Genomic DNA, 15,780 nt, shown 5'->3' on the forward strand with positions numbered 1-15,780 from the left:
GGAAATGTAGACTTTGCAAAGTCTTGGTTATGTAGAGACTGGGGATGATACTACATATCCCATTATGCATACAAGAAATATGCCATTGTCTATGACAAATAGTAAAGTAAAGTACATGACTGATGTACTCCATGTACCAATCATCTCAATGAACTTGGTTTTAGTTGGAAAAATGGTCGAACAAGGTTTACAGGTCAAGGAAGGTATGGGTCTATTTCATAAAGCAAAAAAGTGATGTGTTTATGCACTTTCAAATTTCAAAGTTATGGTTGAAAAACAGACTAGGAAACATGTAAAGTTCCTGAGATCAGATGGAGGGGGAGAATATTTCTCCAATGAATTCAATGTCTTTTTGAAAAAGCATGGAATTCAGAGACAGATTTCATGCAGGTATACTCCGCAGCAAATTGGTGTTGTTGAGTGGAAGAACAGGCACATTGCAGAAGTTGCTAGACTGTTGATGAATGAGAAGAACATGCCTCATTTTTATTGGGTTGAGGACGTTGCTATAGGTGTTTAAATTATGAACAGGACCCCTACTATTGTAGTACATATTATGACACCAGAAAAGAAGTTTAGTGGTGAAAAACAAGATGTATCACATTTTAAAGTGTTCAAATGTATTGCATATGTGCATGGGCCGGATGAGCTAAGAAGTAAGCTTGATTTGAAAGCAAAAAATGTGTGTTTATTGGGTATTCTCTTGAGAAAAAAGGGTACAAATTCACAATTGAGGGTGAGCAAAGATGTTGTTTTTTATGAAATGCCAAGTTGGTATGTTGATGTGAAAGATGGTTTAGGGACTGATGCAGAGAGAATGTGGATGTAGAAAATGTAGGTGCACAATCGTAGGTTTTGAGTGGGCCGCAAGGGTCACCTAGTGCAGGTCATTGTGAGAATCCATGGAGTGGCAGGTTGTGTGAAATATGAGTCTTGCTAACTCTTCAAATGTATCAAGAAAAGGGAAAGAAAAGGTTGATGATACCCCTAAGCTGCCAAATTTGAGTGTTGGTCATGAATATGGCGGTAGTAGTGGTTTTGAGTATAGTTTAAATGAGGATTTTGACATACCCTCTGTAAAGACTCTAGGTACCATGCAGGTCTAAAAGAGTAAGAAACCCTGTGTAGAGATTGACTTCAGTTATGTGGCTCATCATTGTGCATATATGGCAAAGATTAGAGAGGATGTAGAACCCACATGTTTTGAGGATGTTGTTAAAGATGAAAATGGACTCAAGCTATGGATGAAGCTATGGCTGTCCTTGATGCAAATGGAACATGAGTTGGTGTCATTACCAAAGGGAAAGAAGGCAATTGGATGTAAGTGGGTTTACAAAATAAAGCATAATGATGATGGCAGTGTGAGGAGGCACAAGGCCAGGCTTATGGCCAAAGGTTATGCACAACCTTATGGAATTGATTATGAGGAGAAATTTAGTCCCATAGCCAAGACGGCTATCGTTCATGTGTTTATTGTAGTGGCTACATCATTAAAATGGGTGGCGAAACAAATGGATGTAAGAATGTGTTTTTGAATGGAGACTTGGAGGAAGTTGTGTACATAGAGCAACCACAAGGGTATGCAAATATGAGGCTACATGACCTTGTATGTAGGTTAAAGAAAGCATTAGATTGAAGCAAGCACCTAGAGCTTGGTATGAGAGGATTGTGGCATTCCTCATTTCATTGGGCTTTGAGATGTCTAATGCAGATCATTAATTGTCTGTGTGGAAGAATGAGGCAAGAATTGTGGTGATATGCATCTATGTGGATGACTTGATTGTTGGAGGTGATAATACGCCTCTACTTATGCAAGAGTTTGAGATGAAGGACTTGGGAGGCTTGCGATATTTCTTGGGCATTGAAATTATTTGCACAGAAGAGGGTGTATGGTTGTCACAAAGATAATATTCTTTGTACATGTTGAAAAAGTGTGGTATGGCTGATTATAAGCCAATTGCAATTTCCTTAGATCAAAATTTGAAGTTAGGGAATGATGTGGGTCAAGTTCTTCATAATGCTACCATGTATAGGAAGATTGTGGGCAGCTAGCTTGATCTAGTTGACTATCACACATCCCAACTTGAGCTACACATTTCGATTGGTGAGTTAGTTTATGCAATCTCCTAGGAAATCACACTTGGATGCAATGAGGCGCACATTGCACTATGTGAGAGCTAATGTGGATTATGCACTCTTTTATAGGGTTAATGTGGAGTTGCAACTCTATGGCTACACAGATGCGGGTTGGGTTGGTAGCACATATGATTGCAGCTCTACTAGTGGATTCATGTTTTCACTTGGGAGTACTTCTATTCACATGGAGCAGCAAGAAGCAATCTATGGATGCCCTTTCGAGTACAGAGGCAAAGTTCAAGGGGTGTTGTAGTGGCAGTATGAGAGGTAGCATGGTTGGGATTGCTACTTCACAAATTTTGAGTACAGGTACAGAGGTTGGTTGTCATCTATTGTGACAACCTCAGTAGCATACATCTAGCATGAAACCCAAGGTTTCATGCCAAGACAAATCACATTGAGGTGCCCTACCACTTCATCAGAGAGAGGGTCTTAGCAAGTGACATGAACCTTGAGTACACGGTGACGAATGAGCAGGTTGCAAGTATCTTCACGAAGGCCTTTGGAGCAGAGAAGCTACGGTGATTTCAAGCGATGCTTGGCATATAGGAGATGGCATTGAGCTTGAGGGGAAGTGTTGGGATGTCAAGCTCAACATGTATAACTCTTGGATGACTACCACCGATAGTCATCACTGGCGTGCCTTGGTGGATACGCATACCTTCACCAATGATACTACAATTGTACTACACCAAGTTGATCTACCTACCGAAGTGATGGCACACTTATCCACTCACCTCACTCACTACGGTTTACAGTAGACCATGGTACTAGTTCCCTTTTATGTTTTTATTTCTTTCTTATGTATTTTAGACCTCTTATCTTGAGTTAGTGAAGAAGTAGAAGAACGGTCTTTTGCCTCCATCTTTGTGTGTGTGTGTGTGTGTGTGTGCACGTGCGCGCGCGTGTGCATGTGCCCGCATTGCAAGAGCTGAAGCTCTCTCTCTCTCTCTCTCTCTCTCTCTCTCTCTCTCTCTCTCTCCTGCTTGGTCTCCTAACATGTTTGACATGGTCTTTGATAAAAGATACATAAGATTTATTTATGTTCCTTTTGGGAATGCATTTGCAAAAAAATTATAAATGGTAATTGAATTAACACCGTCACTCTTATGATATGTATGAGACAAGACTATCCCCTTGCTCCCCTTCTTTTTGCTATTGTGTCAGATGCATTGGAATGGTTAATTAAAATGCAAATGCAAGCTACTAAGCTCAAAGGGATCAAAATTGTTAGATCTAATGTGGTTTATAGTTGCAAATGTTTGTTGATGATACTAATGCATTATGCAAAGTGACCCAAGATTTGCAGCAGAGATACCTTTATGGAATTCCTAAACACCTTTTTTCTAGCTCGTGGCTCCCAAATAAACCATCATAAAATTGGGGTTCAAGCTTTTATTGATTCAGTTATTGTAACAGGGTGCCAAGAAATCCCAGACGGCCAGGTTTTCACATTATTGGGAATCCCCATGGCTTCGAGGTCTCATTGGCCCAAAAATGGGAATGAGTGCTAGACAAATTTAGGAAGAAAGTTTTCATGTGGCATTCTTTTCAACCCAACTTATCTACAAGAAATTTTGTGCTTAACCACTATCTGCTTCCATCATTAATATATATTCTATCATGTTTGGAAACCAAGGCTCAATCAAGCTATCTCACTTGCGAGGAGATTTTTATGGGGAGGCACAGAAGGTACTCATAAAATTCTCAAAGTAGCTTGGAGCACTTGTTGTATGCACAAAACTAGAGGTGAGTTGGGTATCTTGGATCTAGAATGTGTGGTAGTCAAACTTGCAAGAAAATGGATTGTCAAAGAAATATCCAGTGATGATTTATGGGCATGTCTGTAAGTTTTACTTGCAAGAGCACAAGGCATGATCTAATCTGACTCTATGGGACATCATCATATCTAGGTTTAAAATCAAACCACTAGGCAATCTCAATGTAGAACTCTTGGTTTCAAATTCAAAAGGGGCTTCACATTCCTCTAAATTGTGTTGTTTCCTCTTACTTTCTAATGCAGGATTCCATTTGAATAGGATGCATCCCAAAGAGGACTAGAAGACCACTCTCCGTTAAAGCACAAAAATGCTTAAAAGTTGCTCTCTCTCTCTCTCTCTCTCTCTCTCTCTCTCTCTCTCTCTCTCTCTCTCTCTCTCTCTCTCTCTCTCTCTCCCCCCATAATTTGAGGCATACATTAAGTTAGTGTTAGAGTCCCTTCTCACGAGGTGATTATAGCGATTACATAGCATCAAACCCTGTGCATCATGTTCCACAACCGCTGCAAAAAGCGCTTATTTTCTAGAATTTTGCAATGTCAAGCCCTTGTCTAACAGGTCGTGTCCTTTGCTAACCAACTGTTGGAGGTTTTGCAGATTAAAAAATGCATCTTTAGTAGATTTAGAGCCTATGGAGCTAGATGTCTTGCAATTCCCATGCATCTCTCTCATGCCCCTGCAACCCCTTGGAGGGATGGGATTTTTGCAGCATCAACCACCCCAACGCTTTAGAAAAACCTTTTTTATAACCCGGATATGTACACACATTGCAGGCAACCATATGATCAACCAAATGATAGAAAGATGACATTTTATGGTTCACTCCTAAATATGTCCTCTTTTTTTAGTACTAAGGATGTGTGCAGCGGGCTCAAAAAGTTGGCCACTCGCAAAGCGGGAGATCTTCAAGGTATCAAGCCAAAAATGATTAAACGGATGGAAGATATTACACATGATTGGATGTGTGATAGGTTCAAGCTTGCACTTCAACATGGTCTGCCTTGTGATTGGAGCACTAAGTGGGTCAAGCCTTTGCATAAAGGAGGAGATGTAAAAAAATTAAAATAACTACCGCACTATAATGATTGGGACTCTTACGGTAAAGTTGTTTGAGTGCATAATGGAGATAAAAGTGATTGATTGGGCTCAAGTGAATGGCAAGCATGCAAAAGAACAAGGGGTTTTCACCGATGCCATGGCACCATTGACTATTTTGTCACCCTTTGTGTTCTCATGGAGAAAATTTTATTGAAAGGAAGTGATTGTATTGTTGCTTTGTGGACTTCAAGAAAGCCTTTGATAAGATTCCACATAACAATTTGTGGAGAAGGATGGAAGAACTCCAAGTGTTAAGTGGTCTTATGCTTGCAGTTTCTCAAATCTATGAGAAGGTGATATGTCAATTGCCCATGGGAAGAGGAATTTCAAGATTTTTGCAAGCACTATTGGGGTTAAATAAGGATTTCCATTGTCACCAACTCTCGTTGATCTATGCAAGAACTATTGGGGTTAAACAAGGATGTCCGTTGTTACCAACTCTCTTTGATATATGCATCAATCACTTAGAACAAATGGTACTTTGTGCAAGAAAAAGGCATTGAAGAGGTCACTATTTGCAATGCGGTTATCATGCTTTTTTTGTATGCGGATGATGTAGTGCTTCTAGCACACACTTTAGAGGATGCACAAAAGCTTATGGTTGTTCTTGAGAACTTTTTCTTGCATAGTGAGCTGACAATGAATGAATCCAAACAAAGATTATGCTTATGAAAACCAACCATAAGAAGAATCCATGCATTGTGTACAATAATGGGACACTTGAAGTTCTTGAGAGCTTTAAGTACCTTGACCTTGAGGTTCCGGTCAATCACAAGTGGCATGAATGTGCTATCATATATGCATCATTTCAATAAAAATTTGGTGGTCAATGACATTGCCATTCCTATGCAAGCATTTAAGTAAATGACTTACATGAAACACCAAATGAATGTGAGAGTGCGCAAGTAATGAGAGTTTGTAGGCCATATCACCAACTCGCTTTTGTATCTTAAAATGCCCACAATATCTCAAAGATAACATAGATGTTGGCCCAATGTTTAGACTTTCTGAATACTTTGGCACACATAAGTGGCATGAATGTGCTATGCTCATTTCAATCAAAATTTGGTGGTCGATGATATTCTCATTCCTATGCAAGCGTTTAAGTAAATGACTTACATGAAATACCAAATGATTGTGAGAGTGCACAAGTAATGAGAGTTTGTAGGCCATATCATCAAATCGCTTTTGTATCTCAAAATGCCCACAAGAACTCAGAGATAACTTAGATGTTGGCCCAATCTTTAGACTTTCTAAATACTTTGGCACACAAAAAAATACCTCTTCCTCTTCTGTGAAGGTAATTTGTTGATATTTCTCAATCATCAGCATCCTTTTTATACCAATCGAGTGCTTGTCAAACATTTTGACGAGAAAATCTCAGCATTTCCATGTGGTATGGAAGAAAATCCTTGACCTGCTGAAGTTTCTCCATTGCCAACCCACTGTAACTAGTGATCTAGGTTGAAACCATACAGAAGCATAAAAGGACTAAAACCAGTTGTCGCATTCTTAGCACTATTGTAAAGAAAACTCAAGAATAGGTAGATAATCTTACCAATCTGATTGCTTCTTACTAATGTATGCTCATAAAATATTCGCTAGTACTTGATTAACACAATCAGTCTAACCATCGATATTAGGATGATAAGTAGTACTAACGTTGAGTTGTGTACCCAATCTTTTAAAAACAGTCCTCCAAAAATGACTATTAAACTTGGGATCATAATCACTCACAAATTGATGGACAACCCATACAACCTGTACAGATTGTCCACAAACAACTTGGCTAACTCTGGGGTTTGATTGTGGATTTGGTTGGGATAAACTTGCAAAGTTCAGTCAACCGACCTACGACCACCCATATGGAGTCATGACCTTGCATAATGGTTGGTAAACCCACAATAAAATCCATAGAGATACTTTTCCATTTACCATAAGGAATCTCCAATGGATACAAGAGACCTCTTGCTTTCAGGCGCTCCGCTTTATTTACTCAACATTTTTGGCAAAGCAAGACATAGTCTTGAACACACCCATTTAAACTTGGCCAGCAAAACTGTTGTCGTACGAGTCCATAAGTTTTCTTTATGCCTAAGTTTCCTACACTAGGACTGTCATGACATTCATAAAGTTTAGTGTTAAATGTTTGTGTGTATCAATGCACAAACTCTCCCCTTTTGGAGTAGGTACGCATTATCTATGGAAGAATTCTTCCATCCTTGCAACTCATCGCTCAAAAGAGGAGAAATAGGAGTGGAGGTTGAAGACACACTACCAACATTGGAGTGAGAAGGCTTTCTCATTTTCACATGGCTCCACACTTTGGAGTATGTTTCATCATGCTCATATTGTCCTTTGAGAGATCCAAAAACTCACTTTGAAGCTTAATGAAAAGAAGAGAGTTGATCTCACGTATACGAGCATCAAGTACCACATTGTATTGTCCATTATGATACAGGAGTTTTGCATCATACTCCTAAAGAATCTCAACCCACCTAGCCTCTCAACCCTTCAAATCTTTTTGTTGTGTAAACCATTTTATATACTTTCATGGTCAAACACAATCTCAAACTAAGCTCCATACAAATAATGTTGCCATGTTTTTAAAAGCGGACACTATGGCATAGAGTTCCCTTTTGTAAGCAAAATAATTTTTGTCGTGCAAAATCAAAATCAAGTTTCTTGCTTTCAAATGCAATTGGCCTTCCATCCGTAAAAGGATTACTCCAATTGCACGGTTACTAGCATCCCTTCTAACACAAACAATTTCAAAGGATCCACAATAGCTAAAATAGAACTTGTAGCTAATGTGTCCTTGAGAGCATCAAAGCTTTGCTGTTGAGCTTCTTCTCACTGAAAGGTTTTACCCTTGGCTTTCAGTTGGTTCAATCATTAGAATAGCACTATGAGCATAATTTTTAACGAACCTTTGATAAAAACCTACAAATCCCAAGAAAATATGTAGCTCTTTCAGTTTTTTGGGAGAAGGCCACCTCCTAATGGCATCCACTTTGGACTTATCCATATGTAGCCTAACAGCTAAAATCACATGTCCCAAATAGTGAATTTTCTCCTTGAGAAATTCACACTTTGATTCCTTAGATTATAACAAACTTTGCCGTAACAATTCAAACACCTGCTTCAGATGTTGTAAGTGCTCTTTCTCAAAGGCACTATAGACTAGAATGTCATCAAGGAAAATAATAACAAAATTTCCTAGATATGGTTTCAAGACACTCTCCATAAGCATCATGAAAGTTGTTGGCAACCCAAAGGACAAAACCAAAAATTCATAGTGTCCAAACCTTCTTTGGAATGCAGTTTTGGGTATATCAGCAAGCCAAAATTGATCCGACCCTAACCACAAGTATATCTTTGTAAAGATATGAGCATGGGTGATCTTATCAAATAACTCATCCACTCTTGGCAACAGATACTTGTTCCTAACAATAATCGTGTTCAGTCCATGGTAATCTATGCACATACACATACTAGCATCTTTTTTCTTCACCAACAAGATGGGAAAGGTCCATTGTGAATAATTGGGTTGTGTAAAGCCTCTACTAAGATAGTCAACAAGCTAACATTCCACCTCAGTAGCCTCAAAATGACTCCTTCTATAGGGTGGTTTACTGACGGGCTTACTATCTGCAAGCATGTGTGAGTGCACGAATACGATGCGTGGGTGAGAGAGAGAGAGAGAGAGAGAGAGAGAGAGAGAGAGAGAGAGAACTCAAGATGTGGGTGGAGCAACTCACCACAATATGTGTGAAAGAAAGCCCCTTATTCTTCTATCTAGTAAAGAATAAGGTGTGTCCAAGTGATGGGTGATTAGCGTGTCTAGCTGGGGTAAGAGGCACACCGTCTTTACCCCAACAATCTCCCAATTAAAGGCAAATGTGATGATAGGTGGTACTCCTATTGAACCTAGTAGTATGTACAGTAGGTATAGGTGGTACTACTATTGGACCTAGTAGTGTGTACATGCCATTGTATAGGCTCTAGAGGTGTGCAAAAGTGTATATCCCTACTAGAATCAGCATGCATACCGTGCAGGTATCCTGTAATGACCTACATTGCTCCATGATTCATCATGCTAGTGTCAGTCATCACACGACTGACAATCCCAACTACAAATGCTCCTATTGAAGCAACTAAATCGGGTCTCAACACTAAGAGGTTGTACATGAGAGTCCTGAAGGCTAATGATAAACGCACAATATCTGCTACCATATCCATGCCAATTGCATCAACGCCATGTGCATTGACCATTGCCTATCTATCCACAGTAGGTATCTCAATGCTCACTACATCACCACCAGAACTAGTCACGTATGGACGTGTCAATCCTCACTCTAGGGTAGTCATCACTCCCTTATCATCCATAGAGACTATATCCACATGTCCTAGCATCACCATATCAGCATCTAGCATGAGCATGTCAACAAACTCCATATCAATCATCTCCTTGGTAAGAGTCATCTCTATCCTAAGAGGATCAATTTGCAATGTCTCGCTAGAGCATGGTTGCTCTAACTCTGCATCTACAAACATATCATGCACCTCACATTAGAGCTAATCAGTGAAAAATATGTGTCTAGTCTCTCGCCGACATGACTGTAATGTAATCAAGACTATGCCATCTTGCACCTCAGATACATGTATATGATATACCAAGTCATGGAGGGCTCCCCTGGCAATCACTAGTGATCAGCAATGCATCTAGAAAGAGTGCTCTCTAAGCACTACCTAACATCCATTGTCTCTCAACTGTCTCACCGAGATCAAACTCTATGCGATCTTAGGAACATAACGCACATGTCATAGCATATTAGATGCACCACTTGGTAATGACAAGCATACATCTCTTGCTCATATACTGATTTTTCAACTAGATGCACACACCCAAGGGTCCCAATAGCAAAAATGTTAAACCACTCATGACATGATGTGATGTGGAATGCTGCATACTCATCTAGCAGCCATCCAGAGCAAGTGGCATCTATATTAGACATAAAAGCAAGAGGAACACTAGAGGTAAATGTAACATCACTATCACTAGCCTACAAAGCCACCTCGCTAGTCTGTGTCAACACCGTCTTTGCATCATGCATTCTTCTATGTCGCTACCTCATGCATCTAAAGCAACGACGTCTAATGTGCTATGTGTGACCACAATGCCAAGTCTCGACATGAACAAGACCGCCATCTCATAGGAGTCATCATCATGGACTCAGAACTGCCACACGTATCAAGTACTCCATAAGTGAACTCTGGCTCTATAGCATGTACAATGGCAATGTGCATAAAAGAATGCCAAAGATAAGTGCACCAAACTTGGAACAAAAGGAGCTCCGTATAGGGAGAAAACACTCTCAAAAGAGCTCACCAACACTTGTAGGGCTCAACCACATCAATGCATAAAATCTCTTGCAATAGTGTGACCATATATGCTTTGCAATCGTCACACTGATGCAAATCTCAATTGGCAAAAGTACATGAAACCTGTAACCAGTGGCTACATGGAAACTGTATGCAGTACACTCACAATCAAAATATTTATCAATAAAAAATAGTGCATACCATAAGTCTACTTGTAGTCATTGTGAGCATACACAAATCTCACTCTTGCAAGAGTGGATACAAGAACACCAATTCATGTCCAAAAAACAACCATATGCCCATCAATGTGGGAGAAAATTCAACCACAACAAGAGTGAATCATCGTCTCTATCCAATGACTGCAAATACATCAAAAGAGTGGATGGCAATCAAGCCAAAACTATGGCAAGAAATCTAGGAAAAATCAGATAGAAAATCCCCTACAAAATGAGAAAATTCTTGATGCAAACTCTCAAACCATAAACTGCATCCAAGGTGCCAAAGTGGGAGAAGCTCTCAACCATCGTAAACGTCAAAATCTATCAACAAAAGATATGGAAGTGGGAGTGAAACTCGACCACTATAGTCTTCAAAAGAGGATCAAACTATAAACCATAACACTACTCAATGCCAATGACTAGAAATGCCAAAATGGATCGACATTGTGACATACAATGACAATATATACTCAACATACATACATCAACGGAGTGATCGCGCATAAACAAGTGCCAATAGAGTTGCAATCCAGAAAACCGATTAATGTGGAAATATTGCTCTCAAGAGAGCTCACTAGCACCTCAAAAGTGCTTGCCAAAATGCATGTAGAATGGGCATCAACCATGCGCCATAACCCTATGCAAATCCATCCGTAAAAATCATAGATTGAAGCACAAAATTTTGCCCAAAGTTTCCTATGAAAACCTATGAAAGAAGCTCCACCGGTGTGCTAAAAAAAGCACATCTCTCAAGAGACCGTCTCCATGGTGTGTAATCGCCTCCGTGATTCTTTACCTAAATCTACCAAAAAACCCTCAAAGAAGCTCTGCACAAGTTGAAATTTCATCTTCAATCTCTAAATTTACGCACCCAACTTTGAGCACCTGCCGTGCTTCCAAAAGTGCATCAAACTCGTGCACAGTGCAAAAACATAACTTGAAATTTCCAACATACAGTCAGTCTGAGCTGAATATCAGCGAATTGGTGAGAAAATTGGAGAAAGTTTCTTCTGCAAAGTTGTAGACCATGTCAAAACGCGTGGGTAAAATTTTTAGATCTGAATTCTACAAGGAGAAAAATGATCCGCAAAACAGTGCTATTGAGCACTCAAATTTTAAGGCAGCACCTTCACCTACACACTATCTTCCACATATTCTTCGAAGCTTCCACAAGAGCATCCATCACTCTCAGCTGAGCTCATGAGCTCCCATTCCGTTCTCACAAAATCTTCTGAGCTTTCATGATCTCTACACTGTCAAGAGCAAGTAAGCTAATGCCTTAAAGCTCTCGACATCGTCGTGCTCCGCGTAATCGCCATGCACTTTGATACTAATTTTGAGCACAAATGCACGCGCGCACACACACACACACACACACACACACACACACACACACACACACACAGAGAACACAGGATGTGGGTGGAGCAGCTCACCACAATATGTTTGAAAGAGAGCCCTTTATTCTTCTATCTAGTAAAGAATAAGGTGTGTACAAGTGATGGGCAGTCAGATGCCTTTGGTGTGTCTGGTTGGGGTAAGAGGCACACCGCCTTTACCCCAACACCACGTCTATTCCATATTGCACGGCACGTGTCGATGGTAACCTTGGTGGCAAATCATCTGGAAATACATCTTTGTATTCCATTAGCTTATCAACATTTGCTTGTTCTGGTCTGAGAGAAGTAGCCATAGTTGGAAGAGAAGAGAGAGAAGCATGCGGCGTTGTGGAATTGTCATGATGGGTAGTCGGATGCCTTTGGCATGTCCGATTGGGGTAAGAGGCACACTGCCTTTACCCCAACACCACGTCCATGCCATATTGCACGGCACCACGTGTCGGTGGTTACCTTGGTGGCAAATCATCTGGAAATACATCTTTGTATTCCAGTGATAAATCTTTTAACGTATTAACAACATTGCTTGTTTTGGTGAGAGAGAAGTAGCCATAGTTGGAAGAGAACCATGCGGCGCTAAGGAATTGTCATTTAAAACATTATCAACATTTGACAAAAAATGACATAGTGAGTAAGACAAAAAGTGTTCTTCTATTTTATCTTGAGAAGAGAGCTTCATAAGATCGGCTATACAAATAAGTGGCGAGGAACGAACATCTTCTCTCCCAACAACAATGCACGCCATTGGATTCGAGCATCAAACTATTGTACTCATAGCTATGTTTTAATGATGATCTTAAACTATATACCACTCCTGACTAAGGACCACATCTACCCTATCCATGTTCATGACTTGAAAGTTCAAGGGTGTGTCATACCCTTGAATCTCCAGCGATACATCCTTCACCTGAGTATCCCACACCTCAGTGTCATGGCCGTTACTCATCACTACCTTGTAATGGTAGGAACTTTGAATGTTAGGTAAAATGATCCTAAACTATATAACCACTCCTGACTAAGAACCACATATGCCCTATCCATATTCATGACTTGAAAATTTAAAGACGTGTGATACCCTTGAATCTCCAGTGATACATCCTTCACTTGAGTATCCCACACCTCGGTGTCCAACCTCTTCCCTTTATATAGGCACCCCCAAGCTTGGTTTAGACTGGCTCCTAGCCTAACAAGATGCATTGCACTTGCTACATGATGCCTCAATAGACTCCCAAGTGAATGAAGCTTTCTAAAATGCCAATGTATTACGGCTTGGGAGGATTCCAATGGGTCACGCTTCATATATTACACCACGCATATTGCCCCCAACTACAAAACCATGTTCTTCACTGAAAGAGGAAAGCATGGGACCTGTAGCTGAGGTCGAGGCGAATCGATGAAGACAAGAAGTGGGCCATAAAGCGGAGGTCGAGGTAGGCAAGCGTGGTGATTTTCTCGATATCAAGCGGGATGCTACTACTATGAAAAGAGGAACCTAGATCGTCGATGCAAGAGAGGTCAGTCAGATCTTGGAGCCATCGCCACGAGAGCTTCCATCACAAGAGCCCCTTGAAGGGCGATATCTTCATGAACGTGCTGCAACACATTCTAATCAATTGGGTTCGTTGTAGTGTACTTGTTCAACAACAAATCTATCACCACCACAATAGAATTACAACAGATCCCCCACCACCAGCCAGCCGCTTGGATTTGCTTTCACCCCTATCAGCTCCCTAAAAATTAGCAATGCCTCTCTCTCTCTCTCTCTCTCTCTCTCTCTCTCTCTCTCTCTCTCTCTCTCTCTCTCTCTCTCTCTCTCTCTCTCTCTCTCCCCGCCCTCCCCCCCCAAATCACCGCAAGCTTCACCACCAATGATAGTATGTTTGATGGTGCGCATTGCAAGTAGAAGAGATTTGCTTCAACAGTGAACTGAAAGCTATTTTTAGCATGGGTTGATTGTGAAGATAATGTAAGCATTGAGTACTTCAATACTCTAGAATGTCTGCTTTAAAAGGGACTTTGTGAGGTGGATTATTAATCACATTGAAATTGAGAGGATTAAATCTAACTAAAGGTTCTTTGTAAAAGGAGACTCACTTGGCAAGAAATCAACTTCACAAGTTTGGCAAAAGAATAGCTCGTGGTATATTGAAAAACAACTACAATGGTCTTGCACGGTACTATTATAACTCAAGCAATATAACAACCCACATGATGGTAATTGACCTAAGTGCCATATCTAGCTTGTTTCTTTGCAGCTTTCCTTTGAGGTATGGCAAACTCAATGTGAGCAACCAAGCTATAACTGAAAATTGTGCCTTTAGATGTTAATGCAAAGATCTTACTTCTCTAACAATTTCATCTTATGAGATGTAGTAGCTCCAACTTGTAGAAGTTGTATTTGTTGGGCTTGTGTTCACTACAAAGTCTCTTAGATAAGCTTGTAGCCACTCTATATTGTGAAAAATTCAACCAGCTCATATATTAAGTCAGCATAGCTCTTGTATGCATTTATTTGGGGCACCTTGACTCTAGTTATTACGACCTTCGTTCAAAGCAATAGAAGTTTACAAGCTTTCCATATCGTTGCAAGTTGAATTGACAAGTCATTTTCTAATGATTTGTCATTGTTGGGTCTCAGAAATTAAGGATTTTGGGAATACACATTAGCATAACAAAATGCTTTGCTTAATTGGCTCTTAGTGATTGTGTGGGAAAAGGTTTCACACAATAATCACATGATTTGTGTGACTTAATTTGCAAGACATTTCTCATTAAGATGTTCTATTTTTATCTTGGGACTTGAAAGTGATGTGGTTGGGATTTGAGCCTTAGGTTCTATATGCAGTTAATCAAATGCCTTGACCCTTGAGATAGATCCCATTGGCTATGGTGCTATGATTTTTGATGGGTCACACATAAATGTATCTTGTAAGGTTGGTCTTACGTAGGTAGCTGAAGGTGGAGGTAGGAACAATGACCTCCTAAATTGCTTTCACAAATGCACTTCACGGTTTAAACAAGTTTCTCTTTTGTTGCTTGAACTACTTGCTCTATTGGCTGGGACAAATTAATGAGCTTCAACGTGGTTTGCATTCCATTGCTTAAGATGCTATCATTCTTGTTGGTGACATCCCCTTTTTTGGATCTATTGGATTTGTCCTTGTACCTTTTGGTTGTCGTACACTGCTTCACATTAGTATGATGAGCTACTGTCATTGTATAAAAATAACATCTCTATTTTGAAGCAAGTTCATAGGATGTTCTTGGGATATCAACACTCATTGGACTCCGTATTTTGTGTGTTTCCTGATTTAGTTTACATGTAGGTGAGATTTTGGTTTGCAAAGTGAATTTACAACATTGACAAATCATATGATTTGGGCAGAGGATACTAGTGTTATGAAGACTCATGAGAGGAACAAATAATTGTGCTCTATTGATTTTTACGCCAAATTTGTACTCACTGGGGCATAGTGTCTCATAGGTCACAAAGGTCCACAGTTTTGTAGGCCAATGAAGAAGTTCTTTTTGGTCGATGTAATGTAATGTGGAGAATTGGTTGTATTTTTTTCACTTGTATTGTTTTGAGAACGATTACATAACTTCGTTCAATGATTTCCTTTATGCAATTCATTGGTCTCTTTTATGTCTTTGCAGTAATTAAATTCAATTTCAAAAAGCACAAGTACCTTCTCACTTGGTTCTAAAAAGTCCTCCAATTAAGCTAAAAAGAGGGTGCTTTGTGTGATAAGCAGATATACCATGCAA

General features: G+C 39.9%; 1 pseudogene; it reads left to right on the forward strand.

Moving 5' to 3' along the window:
- The window catches only part of LOC147458802 (uncharacterized), a 37,174-nt pseudogene that overhangs the window by 17,183 nt on the left and 4,211 nt on the right, over positions 1 to 15,780 (forward strand).

Source organism: Adiantum capillus-veneris, chromosome 4 (genome assembly GCF_014529385.1).
Source record: "Adiantum capillus-veneris isolate H3 chromosome 4, ASM1452938v2, whole genome shotgun sequence".
Taxonomy (NCBI): domain Eukaryota; kingdom Viridiplantae; phylum Streptophyta; class Polypodiopsida; order Polypodiales; family Pteridaceae; genus Adiantum; species Adiantum capillus-veneris.